At 39.1% G+C, this 6,070-nt stretch overlaps 1 non-coding gene across 1 annotated transcript; it reads left to right on the top strand.

The window, feature by feature from the left end:
• Nucleotides 1-1,918: 1,918 nt before the first annotated feature.
• On the top strand, nt 1,919-2,025 carry LOC112205317 (U6 spliceosomal RNA). Its single transcript, XR_002939212.1, has one exon. It is a non-coding gene; the product is annotated as a U6 spliceosomal RNA (small nuclear RNA).
• Nucleotides 2,026-6,070: the final 4,045 nt, after the last annotated feature.

Here is a 6,070-nt window from a genome sequence, read left to right as displayed (position 1 = left end):
CTGACCTCAGGTGATCTGCCTGCCTCAACCTCCCAAAGTGCTGGGATTATAGGCATGAGCTACAATGCCCTGCCCTTTTTAACCATTTTTAAGTTTCATAGTTCAGTGACATTCAGAATATTCTTACTGTATTGTAACTATCACTATTGTCCATCTCTTGAACTTTCTTATCCCAAACTGAAACTCTGTACCTGTTTAGCAGTAACTCCCCATTGCTTCCTCCTCCCAGCCCCTGGTAAACAGTTTCCTACTTTTTTGTCAATGAATTTGACTATTCTGGATACCTCATATAAGTGGAATCATATTTGTCCTTTTGTGTTCGTCTTATTTTACACAGCACGTCTCCAAGATCTATCCGTGTTATAACATGTATCCAGATTTCCTCTTTAAGGATGAATATGTCTCATATATGTGGGAGACAGGTATTCTTTTATATATATGGTGGACATTTGGGTTGTTTCTACCTTTTGTCTATTCTGAAAAGGCTATTCACAATAGCCACAATGTTATGGGCATTGGTATACAAATAACTGTTCAGGTCCTTGTCAGTTCTTTGGAGTGTATACCCAGCAGTGGAATTGCCAGCTTTTAAATATTTTTTTAAAAGTTTGACTTTAATTCCATAGGCATTAGAGAAAGAAGGGGACATGGTCAAGCTTTTTGGGGGAGTTGCTTTGCTAGTGACATGTAGGCTTGATTTGAGCAGGGAGAGGTTAGAAGCAGAGACTAGTTAGAACACTACTGAGTAACCCAGGCCTCAATGCTCACATCTGGGTAGGTTCAAGAGACATTACAAAAAATAAACATAGGATTTAATGGCAGGTTATGGGGAAAATAGAAAAGAAAATAAGGTGACTGAGTTTCTAAGCCTGGGTAACAAAGATATTATCAGCAAATGGAAATCAAGAAGGGAATATAATTTTCCCGGAAAAAAAAATGATTTTTATTTAAAGAATATTGTGTTTAACATATATATTAAATCTTAAACCTTGCCAATCTTCCAAAGACCATTGCCCATCTCCATTTTTTTTTTGTCCTATAGCATTACCACTCTGACATAGTATACAATTTACTTAGTTTTATCTATTAATATAAACAAATATACCTCTACCTGAAAGTCCCACAGGGGCGGGGATATTTCTGTGTTGCCACTGGTGTATCTTAAGTATCTTGAACAGTGCATAGCACATAATAAATGCTCAATAAATACATGTTGGCTGAATGAATGGATAGACTGGGCATCCAGGAAACAACATGTACCACGCGGTTGAAAATAACTAACATTAAGAACTTGCTGCATGCAAGGCACTGGTTTTGGTGCTTTTAATAGATCAAATTGTTTAACCTTTAGGCTTACAGCAACCACGAGAGATAGATAGCATCATCCTATTATAGGTCAGGAAGCTGAGGCACAAAGTGGTATACAACTTAAATCTCAGAAGTGGTAGAGCCAGGATTTGAACCCTGGTAAATTGAGTCTGGAGCCCACACACCTTAGTGCCTGTTACTATACATCATCTCATGGGATGAAGAGGCACAACTGGAGAGGAAGATGAAGGAGATTGAAAATCAGATGGCCAAAGTGGTAGTCGAAGCTCTGGATGTAGATGCTGAGAATTTAATAGAAGACTAGTGACAGATGCTTCTCTTTCCCAGGATTGTCCCATTCTTAGGGAATATACCATTGATGATGGTAGGCTGGTGAAGTTTTGTAGCATCTCAGCAGATCTATATTACTGCTTTTTAATTACAACAATGTAAATAAATAACAGGTTAAAGTCATTCCCTTTCCAGAGGTGCTATACTTGAGAAACCCAGTTCTAACAACAAAAAGATCTCTCTTTTATGAAGTTCACTGTTGGGCTCATATATACCAGACTGGAGTATTGTAAATGTTGTAAAAAAGATGGTGCATGTGGTACTCACTTTGGCAGCACATACACTAAAATTGGAACGATACAGCGAAGATTAGCATGGCCCCTGCACAAGGATGACACGCAAATTGGTGAAGTGTTCCATATTTTTAATTGCTTCAAAGAGAATAAAATACCTAGGAATCCAACTTAGAAGGGATGTGAAGGACCTCTTCAAGGAGAACTACAAACCACTGCTCAACGAAATAAAAGAGGACACAAACAAATGGAAAGACATTCCGTGCTCATGGATAGGAAGAATCAATATCATGAAAATGGCCATACTGCCCAAGGTAATTTATAGATTCAATGCCATCCCCATCAAGCTACCAATGACTTTCTTCACAGAATTGGAAAAAACTACCTTAAAGTTCATATGGAACCAAAAAAGAGCACACATTGCCAAGACAATCCTCAGCCAAAGGAAAAAAGCTGGAGGCATCACGCTACCTGACTTCAAACTACACTACAAGGCTACAGTAACCAAAACAGCATGGTACTGGTACCAAAACAGAGATATAGACCAATGGAACAGAACAGAGCCCTCAGAAATAATACCACGCGTCTACAACCATCTGATCTTTGACAAACCTGACAAAAACAAGAAATGGGGAAAGGATTCCCTGTTTAATAAATGGTGCTGGGAAAACTGGCTAGCCATATGTAGAAAGCTAAACTGGATCCCTTCCTTACACCTTATACAAAAATTAATTCAAGATGGATTAAAGACTTAAATGTTAGACCTAAAACCATAAAAACCCTAGAAGAAAACCTAGGCAATACCATTCAGGACATAGGCATGGGCAAGGACTTCATGTCTAAAACACCAAAAGCAATGGCAGCAAAAGCCAAAATTGACAAATGGGATCTAATTAAACTAAAGAACTTCTGCACAGTAAAAGAAACTACCATACAGTGAACAGGCAACCTACAGAATGAGAGAAAATTTTTGCAATCTACTCATCTGACAAAGGGCTAATATCCAGAATCTACAAAAAACTCAAACAAATTTACAAGAAAAAACAACCCCATCAAAAAGTGGGCAAAGGATATGAACAGACACTTCTCAAAAGAAGACATTTATGCAGCCAACAGCCACATGAAAAAATGCTCATCATCACTGGCCATCAAAGAAATGCGAATCAAAACCACAATGAGATACCATCTCACACCAGTTAGAATGGCGATCATTAAAAAGTCAGGAAACAACAGGTGCTGGAGAGGATGTGGAGAAATGGGAACACTTTTACACTGTTGGTGGGACTGTAAACTAGTTCAACCATTGTGGAAGACAGTGTGGCGATTCCTCAAGGATCTAGAACTAGAAATCCCGTTTGACCCAGTCATCATTACTGGGTATATACCCAAAGGATTTTAAATCATGCTGCTATAAAGATGCATGCACACATATGTTTATTGTGGCACTATTCACAATAGCAAAGACTTGGAACCAACCCAAATGTCCATCAATGATAGACTGGATTAAGAAAATGTGGCACATACACACCATGGAATATTATGCAGCCATTAAAAATGATGAGTTCATGTCCTTTGTAGGGACATGGATGAAGCTGGAAACCATCATTCTCAGCAAACTATCTCAAGGACAGAAAACCAAACACCGCATGTTCTCACTCATAGGTGGGAACTGAACAATGAGAACACTTGGACACTGGAAGGGGAACATCACACACTGGGGCCTGTCCTGGGGTGGGGGGAGGGGGTCGGGAAAAGCATTAGGAGATATACCTAACGTAAATGACGAGTTAATGGGTGCAGCACACCAACATGGCACATGTATACATATGTAACAAACCTGCATGTTGTGCACATGTACCCTAGAACTTTAATTAAAAAAAAAAAAAAAAAGATGGTGCATGTGACAGCCCTAAATATCAGTCTCAGGAAATCTATTAACAAGTGACACTGTCCATTAGAATAGGGCAGAATTTTTTTTTTTTTTTTAGCAGTCCAGAGGTCTTTTATTTTAACACCTATTGTGCCATGAACTTATAGGGAATAGGCTCCAGCAGCTCAGACTCCTTCCCATTGGTTCTCACAAAGTGTGCTTCTCTGGGTGGAGCAGGCTGGCACTTCAGTTGCACCCCAGGTACCTTTCTCTTTGGCTTCTTTTTCTGATAATTTTCCTTCACATGTTTCAAGAAGCTGCCTCAACTCTTAGAGTACTTAATGTGTTCTTAGTTCTCTTGGCAAGAATCTTGCCCTTAACTTGTTTGTTGACAACACTGCCAGCAGCCTGCTGGATAACGTTGTAGACTCTTCCAGTTTTGCCATGGTAACACCTGAAGAGTAACCATTCCCTTGATGTCTACAATATCACCTTTCTTGTAGATTTCGCATATACGTGGCCAAAGGGACAACTCCATGTTTCCTAAAAGGCCTGGAGAACATATATCAGGTGCCTCTCTTCTTTCCCTTTGTGTTTGTCATTTTGGCGAATTATTGGAAGATGGCGGTTCCGGCCAAAAGGCCAGAATATTGAGGTATCTTATGGCTCCCCAGAAGCTGAGTGAACATGCATGCATGTTATATCAGAAGCGGTCCACACTATGACCTCTGATTACCTAAAGCAGTAAATCGCCAGATGTACACTTGGAGAATTATATCAAAAGCCTTTAAAGAGGTCGTTCAGATAATTTTACTTTCACATATGTGGGAAAACTATTTCACCTGTTTTTTTAGAGGTGAATCTACCTACTCTCCTACCAGCAAATCGCCTTTTTATTGTAACAGCAATACCTTTATTTTGCATGTACTTTGAGAATTAAAATATCCATGACTTCTTAAGTGGAAAAACCAGCATTATTTTCCCATAGCTATAAAAATAATTAAATTAAATCTGGAATATCTTTGCTAGGTATTGTCTTTTAAAACTATGATTCTAACACCTACTTTTCCTTCTGTAGAAAAGCAGATGAGCACCGGGCGCGGTGGTTCATGCCTGTAATCCCATCACTTTGGGAGGCTGAGGCGGGCGGATCACCTGAGGTCAGGAGTTCGAGACCAGCCTGACCAACATGGTGAAACCCCATCTACTAAAAATACAAAAATTAGCCAGGCATCGTGGTGCGCAGCTGTAATCCTAGCTACTCGGGAGGCTGAGGCAGGAGAATCACTTGAACCTGGGAAGTGGAGGTTGCAGTGATCTGAGATCATACCGCTGCACTCCAGCCTGGGTGACAGAGCAAGACTCCGTCTCAAAAAAAATAAAAATAAAAATAAAAAAGTAAAGCAGATGAGCAAGTGTCAGAACACGGAACTGCATTTCCTCTAGATGTCGCCAGAAGGATTAGAAGAGTATTGAAATCAACTTCTTCACTGTGGTATTTAATGCATTTTAAATGCAATGTCCCTGTGTACCACCTCATTTCATCCCATACTTTGGAAAACCGCTATCTTAGATAATCCCCAAGATTCCTGTTGGCTCTAATATAATTTAGTAGGCAGCTCAGGCTTTGGTGTCAGACAGGAGGCTTGGACTCGTTGTGCCCTCTCCAAGTCTGACAATAACAACACAACAGCTCACAGCACTATGAGGATTAAATGGAGATGATGGATATAAAATCCATAGCATTACACTTGGCACATAGTAGGAGCTTCATAAATGTTCAACTCCATTTTCTTTTGTATAAATTAGACCTACCTAGTAACTTCATTTCAGGAGTGGCTCAGTGGTTGTGAAGTGACATATTTAAGATGTATTTTTTTTTCTCACCAATAGAATTAGACTGAATGTTTTTATAAGTTGTCATTTTAATGTACTCATTTTTGGACACATATAATGTATTTAAATATAAGCATATACTGTGCTTATATAGGAAGGAAGATAAAGACACCATACTAATAAAAATGAAAGATTAACATGTAGCTAAATTTTAGTGTCAAGACTTGCATAGCTAATTAGAGAAAGGAGCCCATGGGGATGAGAATGTGTTGGGAGAAGAAGTAAAGATTATGAATAAATTTTAAATCTCTATTTTCAACATAAAAAGAGCTCGTTGTTCTCAGTTGCTTCTGATAAACCCAAATGGGAATATCTGTGATCTTTGTTCCTGCTGAACACCGAGAACCATCATGTAAAATAGGAGCAAACAGCTGGCTAAATGAAAGCTTCCTTGGAAGTCTACTGATGGAAA

Source organism: Pan troglodytes, chromosome 14 (assembly GCF_028858775.2).
Source record: "Pan troglodytes isolate AG18354 chromosome 14, NHGRI_mPanTro3-v2.0_pri, whole genome shotgun sequence".
Taxonomy (NCBI): domain Eukaryota; kingdom Metazoa; phylum Chordata; class Mammalia; order Primates; family Hominidae; genus Pan; species Pan troglodytes.
This window is presented reverse-complemented; position numbering and strand designations above follow the sequence as displayed.